Source organism: Mytilus edulis, chromosome 9, assembly GCF_963676685.1.
Source record: "Mytilus edulis chromosome 9, xbMytEdul2.2, whole genome shotgun sequence".
Lineage (NCBI taxonomy): Eukaryota > Metazoa > Mollusca > Bivalvia > Mytilida > Mytilidae > Mytilus > Mytilus edulis.
In genome coordinates, this window is record NC_092352.1 from 38597827 (window position 1) to 38613988 (window position 16162).

At 29.8% G+C, this 16162-nt stretch overlaps 1 protein-coding gene and 2 long non-coding RNA genes across 3 annotated transcripts in view; all 3 read right to left on the minus strand.

Moving 5' to 3' along the window:
• Positions 1–16162, minus strand: part of LOC139489705 (uncharacterized) — a 70685-nt gene that overhangs the window by 47340 nt on the left and 7183 nt on the right. The gene's annotated exons all lie outside the window — the stretch shown is intronic.
• On the minus strand, positions 794–7545 carry LOC139488282 (uncharacterized). Its single transcript, XR_011655976.1, has 4 exons — positions 6361–7545; positions 5058–5127; positions 4748–4804; positions 794–2792 (listed from the first exon to the last, which is right to left on the minus strand). It is a non-coding gene; the product is annotated as an uncharacterized lncRNA (long non-coding RNA).
• On the minus strand, positions 7801–11817 carry LOC139488283 (uncharacterized). The gene is made up of 6 exons (XR_011655977.1): positions 11748–11817; positions 11138–11201; positions 9756–10891; positions 9243–9310; positions 8767–8828; positions 7801–7920 (listed from the first exon to the last, which is right to left on the minus strand). It is a non-coding gene; the product is annotated as an uncharacterized lncRNA (long non-coding RNA).

The window sequence follows — 16162 nt, forward strand, 5'->3', positions numbered from 1 at the left end:
GGAATATTGCCCCGAGTAGAATTTTATATTGCACGAGCTTGCCAGTGCAATATATGTTCTACGAGGGACAATATTCCCTAATATTCATGCAATAACCTGTTTATTGTATAGCAATATAATATTTGAAAGTAAAAATTGGTTTAAACTAAGATTTTGTCGTTAATGACGTCATGAATTTTAAAGATTTATTGCACTAGTGCAATATTAGAATTTATTGCACGCTAACTTTTGGTTACGTTCTGTGGAAAATATTATATTGCTATACAATAATATAAAATACCCAAATGAAACCAGACCCTTTCTGCTCCTTCAAGTGTGTACAAATACCAAAGAAATTGTAATAATAATAAGTTTTAGTCCCTTTTACAAATAAAAGGAGGAAAAGGATCTGCATCATGGGTATCATCATCATGTATCATTGGTTAAATATTACAATTTTACTAAATAAATGACAGCGCTGAGGATTCTTTTTTTAAATTCTTGATTCCAGTTCCCAGACTGGCTGTTTAAGAAAATCAATTCTGTTCTGAGAAACATGTACTAACTTTTGATATCATTTCTAAGGTATTATGTAAGAATATTTCTTTGCTCAATATTTAACTTGAGGCTTAACATTACTTATCACCAAACTTAAAATGAATTTAAAGAATCCTGTAAAATCTGAATCCTCAGGTTATCTCATACTTTTGAAAAAGGAATTTAAAAATGTAACAAAGTAAAACTATGGTAAATACATGTACTAAAATTTAAAAGGCATAAAAATACATGAATCCCATTTACTTTCGAGGTGTACTCAACTTGTTTACTAGGTTATTGAAATAAACTAAATATCTTGAGCTGTTCAAAAACTAGTAGGTTACCAACTGCATTTCATTAGACATTTAAAACCCCAAGCGCTTAAATTATATTAAAATTTCCTTATACGTTCACCCTATTTCTGAGCAAAGTAAATTTTATATCGAAGTTGTAAATGTAAATATATTTTTTTTTTATTTTTTGGAACTAGTCCTTATTCAGGAAGGGGATCACTAGGACCAAGTTATTATTTGATAAAAAAAAATAAGATGTGGATAGATTGCCAAAGTTAAATGAGACAACTCTTCCACATACCAAATGATGTAGAATTTAACAACTATCAGTCACCACACAGCCCTCAATAATGAGCAAATCCTGTACCAATAGACTGTATTATCCATTAGGAAATGTGTCATTGTAAGCAAGTTTACCATCTGTGTTCTCATCCATCTACAACTTCCAACCACAAATAAAAGATTAAATGGACTTTGCCTAAACTTTCAAATAATCTTCAGTATCTGTCCACATTTTGTAAATTTTTTTCACATTTAAAGGTTTTCCAATGGCTAAATAGACTCTTCCATTTATAACATTGTATTTCTCAGATTTTTAAATTTTTTATTTATATTTTTTTTTTGGGGGGGGGGGGTTATATTGAAGGATAGATTGGTTCAGCTGATCTTGCAATTTGTTAAGTTTTTAAGGACGGCATCATAAGCTATGTTCAATCATTTTATATTTTATCTTCTAAGAGTTAAAAGCATAGAAATGTCCGATCTCATTATGTAAATTTATATTTTAAATTGCATGTAAAAGCAAAATCTATTATCTCAATCATATCAAGGCTTGGTATAACAAGATTTGACAGTAAAAACAAATAAAATCACATAAAAGCCACTAAAATCACATAAAACCAGATAAAACACAAATCTAGTTATAGCAAAGCCTAATGAAATTTAAATATTTAACTAACATGGTTATTTAAGTGTCAAAGCCAAATTTATTTAATTTTTTTTAATTTTTTTTAATGATTTGAAATTTTGTCATAATGAGATCCAACTACTAAAAACAAGATTAAAAACAATATTTTCAAACCAACCTATCCTTCACATGATAAAATGGTGGTATGAGAATCTTTTTTAACAAATTATTAAAAATATTTAGAAGGTCCATTCATTACAATTGGGAACCGCAAAATTTCATTAAAATAAATTAAAATACACAATGCTGTTAGTTACAGAAAGATAATCTGAAAGTTTCTATGAAAATTTACCAAAAAAAAGTATATAAGCTGTGGATGAGAGATGATGATGGACAAACAGACAGATAAATCTTCTTTAACAGCCCATTTCATGCTTTCCTCAAGTGCAAAAGTTCTTGGGATTTGATCCTGGGAGGGTAAAAAACCAAAGAATTAAAAATTGTTGTTGCATTAAGGAGTAAGGGCAAAGACTGGTCAGCTGGAAGTCAAAATAATGTGTCAAGGTAGGCTGTAGTGGCGGATCCAGAAATTTTCACAAGTGGGGCTCACTGACTGCCTAAGAGGGGGCCTGCTCCAGTAATGCTTCAGTGATTCCCTATATATTTAATCGATTTTTTTCCAGAAAAAGGGGGCCCTCACTTAATCATGTTATCCAAATTACTCATATTATTAGAAAAACCATACTTCAAAACCAAACTTATTTTACCGGTTCCCGATTTATCTTTTGGCGGGGGTTGAATAGAAACTGAGTACAATCCTCAAAAAAACAAACCATAAAATATAAATAATTATAAATGAGAATAAATGAGAAAAAAACACATAAAATATAACACAACAAAGACAAAAATTTAACAAACTTAAAATAACAAAAAATTGACAATTCATTCTGATTGCAAGAGTTATAAATGTCTACAGATTTTTTTTAAGAGACAGCTACAGTTCATCCAATGGTTTGTAGGATTATCATCTGAGAATTCTACCATTCAAGACAGCAACAAACCATTAACACTTTCAACTGTAAAAGAAATAAAGATAAATTTGATTTGTTAACTCATCATAATACAAGAGGCTGTCACAACGACAGCAAACCGGATTTATTAATATTTATTTGTGTCCTGGCAATATCACAAGAACCATTACTGATGAATGGTGAAAGTGAAAATCGTCAATATCAAATTTGACCTCCATTTTGTCATCAGTATCAACATATTAAAATTTGAAAAGCTTAGATTGAATGGTTCATGAGTAAATGCAACAACGTGAATGGAAACGCCATTTTACAATCTTTCAAGAACCATAACTCCTGAACGGTAAAAGTCAAAATCGTCATTATTTAACTTGACCTCTATTTTGTCATCAGTTACAACATGTTAAAATTTGGGAAGCTTTGGTAGAACAGTTCATGCGTAAATGCACGGACACAACTGGAAACTCCATTTTTCAATCTTTCAAGAACCATAACTCCTGAACGGTAAAAGTCAAAATCGTCATTATTGAACTTGACCTCCATTTTGTCATCAGTAACAACATATTAAAATTTGGGAAGCTTTGGTAGAACAGTTCATGCGTAAATGCACGGACACAACTGGAAACTCCATTTTTTAATCTTTCAAGAACCATAACTCCTGAACGGTAAAAGTCAAAATCGTCATTATTGAACTTGACCTCCATTTTGTCATCAGTAACAACATATTAAAATTTGGGAAGCTTTGGTAGAACAGTTCATGCGTAAATGCACGGACACGACTGAAAACTCCATTTTTCAATCTTTCAAGAACCATAACTCCTGAACGGTAAAAGTCAGAATCGCCATTATTGAACTTGACCTTCATTTAGTTGTCAGTAACAACATATTAAAATTTTAAAAGCTTTGGCTGAACGGTTCATGAGTTAATGCACGGACAACATTTGATTGCCGCCCGCCCGGCCGCCCGCCGTACATCCCCAAATCAATAACCGACATTTTTGTCACAAAAATCCGGTTAAAAATGATCTTACCAATTAACAGACCTTGATACACCAAAGTAATTTTTTTTATTTTTTAAGAACTGACCCAAAACAACATGAACTTTTATTTTTAACATCAGATTTGAGAGCTAATAACAAATTGATAAAATCAAACTTGCACAAGGCAAACATAAATATTGTCTTATAAAATTGAGAAAGGAAATGGGGAATTTGTCAAAGCGACACCAACCGGACCATAGAGCAGACAACAGCCAAAGCCACCAATGGGTCTTATGTTTATTTTTTTACTTGGTTGTTATATTGACACTTTATACAAAACTTGTTTTCTTCCAGATAAAATGTATGAATGAACTCTTTTGAAATTTGCAATTAAAAAAATGCAGGATTAAATGAAACGCCGTTATACATCTTTTCAATGTGCACTTGTTTTATCATAACAATACAAGAAGGTTATCTCCCCTGCACATTTTTTTTATTCAGATTCAGTTATCTCCCCTTCATATCTCTTTTTCAGATTCAGAATCTGCTGATACATTTTTAAATGTCAAGATTAAATACTGATTTTCTTCCATTGTAAATTAAAAAATATATATGTATTGAAAATTGAAATTTATTTAGGAACATTCACCCTAAAATAACATAAATGCATTTATAATGTTTCCATTAAAACGTTTAATCCCGCTGCAAATGTTTGTACCTGTCCTAAGTCAGGAATCTGATGTACAGTAGTTGTCGTTTGTTTATGTAATATATACAGGTTTCTCGTTTTGTTTATATAGATTAGACCGTTGGTTTTCCCGTTTGAATGGTTTTACACTAGTAATTTTGGGCCCCTTTATAGCTTGTTGTTCGGTGTGAGCCAAGGCTCCGTGTTGAAGGCCGTACTTTAACCTATAATGGTTTACTTTTTAAATTGTTATTTGTATGGAGAGTTGTCTCATTGGCACTCACACCACATCTTCCTATATCTATTTAACTTGCATGTTGACAATAAGTTCTCACCTTAAACAGCTCTAATAAATATCCCGGCAAGTGACCCCATGGAAACATGATGCTAACCTGGAATATAAAGTTAGTCTGTTATATTAAACTTTTTCAATAAAATCTTTATTACAGTGTTATAGATTAAATAGAACTAAAATAACAACAAAAATATTTGGTATTCTCAATTATAAATTTATGGTTTTAAATTAACAATTAAACAATCAACCTTTATTTCATCATGGTATTGAATTCATTTGATGGGTCTTAAAACCTTATGAATATGACCTAAAATACTATAGAATTATAAAAAAAATGCTCGATTACTTACCTACATGTTAACAATATCAGACATCCAAGTCTTACTCCCAACATCATGAAAACATTGTCATTATATAAACCTAAAAATAAAATGAAATAAAAAAATACTTATTTTACAGATCAATATAATTATGCCGAAGAAGACTTTAACAAGTCATGTTATATTTAATTTCTTATAATTTGTTATATATTGTTATCTTCACTAAACCTGGTATAAAGGAGTAGGTCCAGTAAGACCCCTTTTTGGCCCCAAAATATAGCAGAGTTACAAAATTGTTAAAATGTTAACTTTTAGTTATTCATTGGACAGTAGAATGCTTCTGCTACATAAATATGAGCTGTTTTTTTAACAATACAATGCACATATATCGGGTACTAGCACCATAAAGTCATGCTAAATTACTGAAATCTTCACAATTCTAGCATTTTAGTTAAATTTTGGACGGTTTTCGTGTAAAACGAAAGTGGCCGCATTCGTGTTCATCCTTAATATTAAAATGTAAGTTGTATTTTATGATAATACATAACATATATAAAGGTTGAGGATGAACACGGATGCGGCCACTTTCGTTTTTGGCAAAAACCATCTGAAAATTGACATTTTTCGGCATGTTTGGTAGATTTTTCACATTTGAGCTTGAATCGGATCGTTTTTAAAGACTAAATCAGTTAAAATCTTTCACATAAACTAATTGATTCAAATGAAATAGACACTTAAGTGTTTAAAAAGTGGTCAAAATCTTTCGTCAGATGAACCTGAAATTTGAGGCCAAAATTGGTCCTTACCGGACCTACTCCTTTATACCAAAGGTAAAAAACACCAATTTTTCAAGTTATAAAGGGGCATAACTCTTAAAATAGTAAGCAACTCACTACAGAAATTTGAACTCTTGTCTTCAACTTTTGTTATTTAACATTGTGTACAAGTTTCATAAAAATTGAATGAGAGAGTGTGTTGAATGAATAACAGGACAAAATGAGAGGACAGTTTTTCAAGGTCCTACAAATATCACTTTCAAAAGATTTTTTTGTTGACGTATGCACTATGTTTCCTGTCCAATAATCAATGGAAATTTAGCGATTTTCATTGATTTTTTTGTATGGAAAAATCAAAATGAGTTCTATTTGTGATGTCATAAATATAGCGCAGGAACATAAATAGTCAACAAATAGACTTGTTTTTCTAGTCACTGTATAAGCTTCGGTTCATTGTAATCTTGGTCAATAAATCTTAATTTCAAATTCAAGCTTTAAAAGGGGCCCATTTTAGGGCCTTATTGAACCTACTTATTTTGTTGAATATTTAAACTTACCACATATTTTTTATGGTAAAGCCTCAGACTTGGTTGCAGATGTAATAGACCATCTTTCTTAGAGCTGCTATCCTGGTACCATTACGTGGCTCTCCTCACTATCTCTTGTCTCTCTTTTTTTTTTAATAGAAATACAGTTGAATACATAAAAAATATCAGATGCATTTACAATAAATCCCCTTTCTTGAAAATTTCAGCAAATCAATGTAAGTGATCCATGATTTTTCCCACCCTACATGCCTATTATCTAGAGCTCTGCTTACATTTTTTTTTATTACAGAACTCTAAATGATGGTCAATATTAGTTTTGTAGCAGTCATCTGATATAAAAAAAGTACAAAAAAGTTCAAGTATGTGGAGTTAAACAGGGGTAAAATAAATTACCTCCCTTTGACCAAATTTCACCCTATTAGGACTTCACATCCTTGTTATATTTAACAAAAAACGTATAAAAAAGTATAAAAAAATTTAATTTAATTATAATAAAATAATAGTCCAATAACAAAATCTAACTCATAAATATTTACTGCTGATCAACTCATGGTGGCGTAGTGGTTCAAGTAGTTCAACTACTGTTCCACTAGCCGGTCAAAACTGAGAACCTTCATATGGCAGGTGTGTTTAACACAAATCTTAAATGATTAGGGTTGACAATATTTCCTGTTAAAGGTGATGTTATCTCCAGGGACTCGGGCTGTCTCAATCAAAATAATTGACAGCCCAGATATGGCAGACAATGCTGAAAGTGGTGTTAAACACCTAAAATGAATCTGATTTCAACAAGATGTTTCTTAACTATGCCTCTTGTAAAATTCGTTATTTTAAAAAATATCACCTTGGCTATCAACAAAAATCAGCTAAAAATGACTAAAAAGGTGCAAAAAACATATTTCTGATTTCTTAACTTCCTCCCCATTAGAGAACCCTTGTCACATATCTTAAAGATATTAAAATTAACATACAAGAAAAGGTTGTTAAGGGATATATTTTCTGTAGACTATTATTCATCTTTTTAGTTTACACTAGAGAGGCATTTGCTATGGTAAGATATTTTGAAACGATGCAAAAAAACAAAAATAAGTAAAAATTTTGCTAAGAAATTTAGTGGGATATTCAGCAGATTTAATTGCATTAACTACATGCGTAAAGTAACCTTGAAAATTTGTAAGTATCTCAAATCCTAATATAACAAAAGATGGCAAAAATATATACATTGATTACAATTTGCAAAAAAAAAAAATACATTTTAAAAATTGAACATTTTTTTCTCTTTTCTTTTTTTTTTTTTTTTTTTTTTTTTCAGATGCTCCATTCTTAAACTACTGGAAGTTTTTTTTGACTGAAACGAGTATAAATGGAAAATAGAAAGAATTTTTGAAATGTCAACTACAAGTTAACCTACAACTTCCAATCTTGTTGAAAATGGAGAATCTTTACACATTTTTTTTTTTTTTGGTCAAAAATTATAAACATTTTCTCAAACATACAGAAAAATAGTCTGAATCACATTCTTTACTGTTGCAGTTATATCATACAACCATTTTATGCAGCCATGGCTATCTGAAAAAGAAATATACATTCTTTAATGTATGTCAACATGAAAATTTAAACAATACTTTATGCAAAACAATAATTATCAACTGAACATTACAATTTTAATGTATAGAACATTTCCTTTTCTTTGTTTTGAAGTGTTTTGTTGACATAAAAGTACCAGTCTTCAGTAGCCAAAAAAAGAAAAAAAACAAGTCATTGGTTGATGTCTTGACACATCTTTTTTTACATACTGTGGATTCATTTGTTTTCCTGGGTACCAATTTTCATGGTTTGAGAAAAAACTTGCATATTGGTGGAAATTAATTTCATGGTTTTGGCAAAGTCTGCATACATTCGTTTTGAAAATTTGCAATTCGTTAAATATCTAAATTTGTTGTTCCCCTGTGCCTACAAAATCCATGAAAGTTGGTATCCAACGAATATTAATAAATCCATAATATTATTTAATCGTATATCAGGCTGTTGGCTTTCTTGATTGAATTTTTAACATTTAGTCATGTTGAACCTTTATAGCTAACTATACAATATAGGTTTTGGTCATTGTTGAAGGCATAGGGTGATATTTAGTTGCTTACATCCACATCATTTGGTCTCTGGTTGATAGCTGCCTCATTGGCATACATACAACATTTACATATTTTCAAATATAGGGACAACTATTGATTACAAAAAATTAAAATCCCAAGATTTTGCATTATACATTTTACTGTTTGACTTCCCTTATATATCTTTATATCTCCTTTAACTAAAGAAGACATTATTTAAGATTTACATCTGTGCATAACAAAAATTTTGGGCTTTAAAATGCTCTTGGGTGAAAAGTTCATAAATCTATGTATTGATTCTTACCATAAAAGTCAGCTCCAACGCCCACTCCCAGCTTCAATCCTTAGACAAGCTGTGATACTAACCTGTAATTTAAAATGAAAATTTATTAAAAACTGTTTCAAAGGTTCTTTGGTGGTATTATGTATGTATATTGAATAGATTGAATGATTGGGGTTGTTGATTGCTTAAAGTAGCAAATTATTAAATAGAAATAGTCTTTGATTGCTTAAAGTAGCAAATTATTAAATAGAAATAGTCTTAAAATGTGTAATATATGCCAAGAACATTATGGATTAGACAGCAATCCTACAATCCAACAAATTCATATGTAAACAATTCAGATCCTAAACTTTTCTCTTATTTGGTTACTGATATAATAATAAGAGTAGATTCCTGTAAAAAAATCTTTTAATCGTTCAAATCTTGTTTTTTCCATAAAATATTTATAATACATTTAAATTTTTTTCCCAAAACAGGACTAACATCCTGGTACTTACCTATGTGTTAGCTGAATTAGACCACCAAGTCTTATTCCCAGACCGTGAAAATATGTCACAGAAAGAACCTGAAAAGGAATCAAAATTGACACATTATATATTTTATAAATTAATATATTTGTTACCGATGACCTAAAATTTACTAAATAGTGTTCTGATTTCGTACTGCAGGTTGACAATTGTATAAATTCAACCTTTTTTTTTAAATCGATATAAAAGATATAAAAGTGAAAAAAGTCAAAAATTTGAAGTTTAACTGCACACAAAATATCTAAAATTTTTCAATGTTATCTCCCATTGAATGAAAAATCATCTTTCAATTTGTACTGGTCCTTTCCTGAAGTTTAATGACTATTTTAAGGATTTACTATTGATATTTTAATAGAAAGTCTTGTTCATGTATCTTGTATCTTTAAATATTAAACTGGTAAATTAATTCAGACAGTGTTTTAAATGCAACATTTCAGAAGGATATGTAAATATCATAAAAAGATCTGGCTAAAATAAACATGCCTTTTTATTTTCATGGTAAAGCCTCAGACTTGGTTGAAGATTTTATTGACCATCTTCCTTGGAGCGGCCATCCTGGCTGCCGAGGTGGTTCTCCTCATTATCCTGTCAATCTATGTTGTGTCCATTTGTTTTTACAAAATAAAGTAACATACATAAAAAAAATATCAGATGCACTTTCATTTAATAACCTTTTTAAAAATTTTAACCAAATCATTTTAAGTTACACATAATTTTTCCCACTTTACATTTCTATTATCTAGAAAATATCTGATATGTACAAAAGTGCATATATGTGAGTATCAAAGTAAATAAAAATCTAACATTGAGGGAATTTCAAGTCTTTGAAGTTAAACACAGTATAATAAATTACCTCCCTTTGACCTAAATTTCACACATCTTTTTTATATATAACAAAAAAACATAGTGTAATCAAAATAAAAAAATAATTATATTACAAAAATCCAACACATTTCAATAACATATTTAGTGCTAATGGAATAATGGTGGCTGAATGGTCAAAGTAGTTCAACTACAGTATCACTAGCCTGTCAACTCTGACCCATCACATGGTAGGTGTGTTTAACTTCAATCTTAATTGACTAGAGTTGCCAGTTTTTCTGTTAAAGGTGATGTTTTCACAAGGCACTCTGGCTGTCTCCACAAATAATAACAGGCAGCCAAAATATAGCAAATCATGCTCACAGTGGTGTTAAATACAAAAAATCAATCAATCTACTTTCATCAAGATATTCTTCAAATATGCTTCTTGTAAAATATTCTTTAAGAAATATACCCTTTGTTACAAAGTCAGCTAAAAATGACAAAAAGATGGAAAAAATATATACATTTCAACAATTGAACTTTTTTTTTTTTTTTTTTTTTTTTTTTTTTTTTTTAAGATTCTCCATTCTTAAACTACTGGAAGTGTTTTGAGTAAGAACAGAAAATATAAAGTAATATTTGAAATTTCAAAGAAAAATAAACCTACAACTTCCAATCTTATTGAAAATGGAGAACCTGTACATATTTTTTTTTTTTAATTATAAACATTTTCTCAACATAAACAAAAATAGTCTGATTTACATTCTTTACTGTTACAGTGAAATCACATAGCCATTTTATGCAGCCACAGTTACCTGAAAAAGAAATATACAGACGAACATAATTGTCAAACATGAAAATTGAAACAATAGCAAATGCAAAATAATAAAAAAACTGGTCATTATCAATAAAACATTTCTCTTACATTGTTTAAAAGTGATTTGCTGATATAACTTTTGAACTACCAGTCTTTATTAGGAAAAGGATGAAAAACAAATCATTGGTAGATGTCTAACATATTTCTTTTTTCACATATTGTTTTTTTTTTAATTGGTCCTTACCATAAAAGTCAGCTCCAATGCCCACTCCCAGTTTCAATCCTTACAGACAAGCTGTGATGCTAATCTGAAATATGAAATGCTTAGGCATTAAAGATTGTTTAAAAGGATAATTTTTGGTATACTGTATGTATATTACATAGATTGAATTATTGATTATTGATTACTTTACGTCCAGTGGCAAATTAAATAGAAAGTCTATAAATATGTAATAGAAGTTGAGAACAGCAATCCAGCATCCCAACAAACTTTAACATAATCAAATCAGATCATTAAAAGTTAAAACATTTAATACTCAAATGCACACAAACAAAGCACCAAATTAGGCCATTAGTTTTCTCGTTTGAATTGTTTTAAATTTGTGATTTCTGGGCCTTTTAAAGCTGGTTGTGCAGTATGGGCTTTGCTCATTGTTGAAGGCCCTTACAGTGAACTATAGCTGTTAATTTCTGTATCGTTTGGTCTCCTATGGAGAGTTGTTTCATAAGCAATCATACCACATCTTTTTTACATAGACTTCTCACCAAACTCATATAAACCTTAATGCTTAGACTACATACTAATTCCAAATCCCTTTTTTTTTTTTAAATAGGACTAACACACTGGTACATACCTTTGTATTAGCTGTATTAGAACACCAAGTCTTATTCCCACACCATGAAAACATGTCACAAAATGAACCTGAAAAGAAATCAAAATTGACACATTATATATTTTATAAATGCATTTCTCTGTAAATATAAATGTTTCTATATATTGTTCTGATTTCCTACAAAATGTTCACAATAGTATCAACACAAGTTTGAAAGATAAACTGTTGACACAGAGATGTGTTGCCTAGCAGCAGAAAATAAAAATAATCTGATGGATACCAACATTGCTAATTCAGATAATTTGATAGAAATGTAACTTTATACAAAATATCATTGATTTATTACAAGTATTAACTATCAATCTGGCTAAAGCAGAAAACTTAACATGATAAAGTCAAGGTTTTGTTTGAAATTTTTACTGCACAAAAATCGTGTGCAAATTTTAAAGTTATCTCCCATTGAAGGGACAAATATTGCTGTTAGTTGTACTAGACTCCACTTGAAATTTGAGTACTCAGAATTTACAGACTTTCTATACTATTCTAGTATAGACTGTCCCTAGAATTTACTATTGATATTTTACTAGAAAGTATGGTTCCAGTACCTGGTAAGATAAATTATGAAACTTGAAAACTAATTCATCAATGGTGTTTTACATGCAGAAAATCAGAAAGGTGTTGTCTGCATTATTTATCTTTTTTTTTATGAAAATGTTAAGAAACAGTTTGGCTTAAATAAACTTGCCTTCTTATTTTCTTGGTAAAGCCTCAGACTTGGTTGAAGATTAATTGACCATCTTCCTTGGAGCTGCTATTCAGGCTGCTTTGAAAAGTTTTTCATCGTAGGTTTTTATGCTGATCAGTTCACTGAATCCATTTTTTCCAAGTAATGAAATGTCCTTTTTATTGTACATGTATTTCATAAAAAAAAACAATAGTCACCAGAATGTTCCAAAGCATCTCATTTTTGTTTTACAATCATGGCAACTGAAGAAATTCACATTTTTACATGCAAACAATTTATTAAATATATTTATAAAATACTGAAAAAATACCAGATGTGCTATTAAACAGGTAACTTATTTTGAAAATTTATTTAATGTTTTCTGTACCCCACAATTTCTTCCACTCATTAAAAGTATATTTTAGAACTATGTTTACATAATTTTTTTTATTTACAGAGCTCTAGATAAAAGCTTTTATACAAGTTACCAGACATCTGATATGAAAATATTTATACAAATGTAAGAAAAGTACAGCATAGAAATAGCATAACAAACACATATAAATCGCCAATTGTTTTTTTAAATTTTGAAGCATAGTTTTATAAAAAATATCTCTTCTTTTAAGGTTTACTACTCATGAACATAGTAGTCATTTATATTCCGAAAAATTTGTTAAAGCCACAATAGATTTGCAAACTCTCTGTGAAATTCCAAAGATATGAATAAAAACATTAACTTTTTAATAAAAAAAATTTAAGTTCCCAAGTACATAGAAATGGTAAAAAATAACAAAAAATTCCATAGTCTAATGTGCACTGAAATTTCAAACATCTAGATCGCCAACTGGAGAAGTTGATTACACAAAATCGGTACCATTTTTGTAAATTTTGAGAAAAAAAATCATCAAGATCACAATTTTGAGTGAAAATGGGAGAAAATTCCTCAAGCAATTTCATATAAGCAGGTAAACAACTTCAAAATGTGTGCAATACTTCTGTGAAGTTTCAGTGGTACAAGAAAAAGAAGCTGAAATGAAAAATGCAAACATGGTATTATTAAATATGAAATCTTTAGATTTAGTAAAAAAAAAATTATTAAGGAGGAAAAATTGTGAACCCAAAGAAATGTTAAAAATACTGATTTTTTAAAAGAAAATTAATTTTAAAACTCAAATGGCACGCAATACTTCAATAAATTTGTTTTTTACTTTAAACTTTAGTAGTAAACTTGAAAGAAAAAATAGTTCCAAAATTTACAATTGAAAAAGTGATGCATTTGTTCCCAAATTATTTATGATAGCATTTTTGATTGGTTATATCAAAATTTGTTTTACATAAGATTACTGCAAATGACTTTTTTTGGAAAAGAAAGAAATCACTGATATCTTGACAATAATAGACTGATGCAAGGTTACTGCACTCTCCGGAATCTCTGGTCCTTAAACGGATAAGAACCAGAAGCAGCCAAAATACAGACTTGCAAGAATCAGCACCTTTTTGCTACTGCAGGGAGATGAAAACAGATAACCAGTTGAATCTAAAATAGACTGGTTTCCTTTTAAGTTCTAAGTGATTAACGGTAAATCCCCAAAGTCTAGAACAGTGTCTAATGTTACAGGGGCGGATCCATTCATTTTAAAAGGGGGACCAACCCCCGCAACCCCCTTCCACTGGATCCACCAATGTTTTAATCTAAAACTGCTTGGTTAACAAAACTGATTGTATGCAACTCGTTAAAATTGTTGGGAGTCTTCAAAATGATCCCTGTTATAATGGTTGATATGGACCATTATGGACTGATGGGTATCTACTTTGAACTAGTGAGGCTAATGTTGGCTCACTAACTTGAATGATTCAGCGCCCTCTATTGGTCAGTGTCCAGTAGCGATCGATAGTGAGTTGGAATATAACGACTGGATTAGTCGGGTAAAAAGCTCACAGATGTCTCTTGGTCATGTCATGAGATTAAAAAAAGATCTAACTAAAAATAGCTGCAGTCAGTGATCAATAATGGGTTTTATTTATTTTTAAGCATTTTATGATGACAAGTGCTTTACCTGTCCTATATTGTAATAACCAAATTTGAAAAAGATAAAATGGTTTGATGCCATTAGGAGCAAATTAATACATGTTGTAATTCAAAAAGTATGATAGGGTTAAGATCAGTTTAATACCTTAACTCTATACAATTTAATTTTACAAATCATGATGAGCGATTTTTAAATGGAATTAACAAGTAAAACATTAATACCCAGTTGTCAATTATGGTCTCATAATAATGAAGTAATCATTCAATGTATTGATGAAACCCTAGTGTTGTAGGTGAGAGTAGAAAATTAAACCACGGTTAAGAAATCTTGAAGTAAAGGGAGATAACTACTGTAAGATATCGGGATTGATAAGTTGAATAACTCTTGGAGATGATGATAGTTTCTGATAACTCAATATGAAGATTTTGGGGTATTGGAAATCATTTTAAATTTTGTTGGTCGTCTTAACAAGATTGATTTTCTTGCTTGAGCCAATACGGTGAAAGTGAGAAAAACAATTGAGTTAAGATGACCAATGATAATCTGTTTATCGCTATTTTGCTTACAACGATGTTGAAATTTACATTGACAGAATTTAAGTTATGGTTTGACTGTTATAAAAATGTATTTATTATTTATTATCTTGATAGTGATCAGTGCTTTGAAGATGTAGATACCCAGAAACAATTTTGAAGAAGCCAAAGGATATTAAAAAAAACCTTTTTGGATCATTTTCCACTTCCCCTGAATTCAACTTTATAAACGAGAATACTTTTTCTACTTTTTCATTTCCAATTCATCATAATATGTCAAATACAATTTAGATTTTGATTGAAGATATATACTTGAGAATTTTGAAAAAAAGAAATTAACGAAAGTATGAAAATTGTACAGATTCAAAGTTCAAAGCAGCTGTATGCTCTAACATATGATTTTTTTTTTTACGACTGTAGAAATATCAAATATTTTTCATTTCAGAATTACATATATAGATTCCTTCGAATGATACCACACCCTGAATACCTCAAAACCAAAGAACCATCCAAAGAACAACTGAAACAAAGAGAATATATAACCAACCCTACTACTTAAACACCAATAAGCAACTTTGTTATATATTAGTAAAGACACGCAGCGCTCATAGCATAATATATTTCTGAAATGATCATTTTGATATTTGCTTAGTCTACACCAAAACAATGAAGATAAAGAATATTTTGCTTTGGAACTTTGAATGCACTAGACTACGAGTTTAAATCGTTTAAAAGTACTATGGGATTTTACAATCTGACAACCACAATGTATTGAAAATGGAAAAAATCTTAGGAAAATTATTTATTATAAAATATAAATTTTAATCTAAATAGCATCTTTTTTTTACTTTTGAAAACCCACAAAAAAGCACTGATAAACCAAAAAAACAATGTTAAAAAACTGTCTATCGTTGGATCAAATGACAGTCCGTAGTGGAGCATATACCAAGAAATTTATCATAACCTGATAAACCTCATCTGAAGTTATTGCAACTATCATCATCTCTGCATGTTGTTGCACATTAATAAATGCATAATTTAAATCTTGATTATTATGGACAAATATTTTACTGAATTGAAGAAGAATATTTAGACATGTTTAGAGTATATTAAAATGAACTCTTTTAGTAGGCGTTATGAACTTGGCTA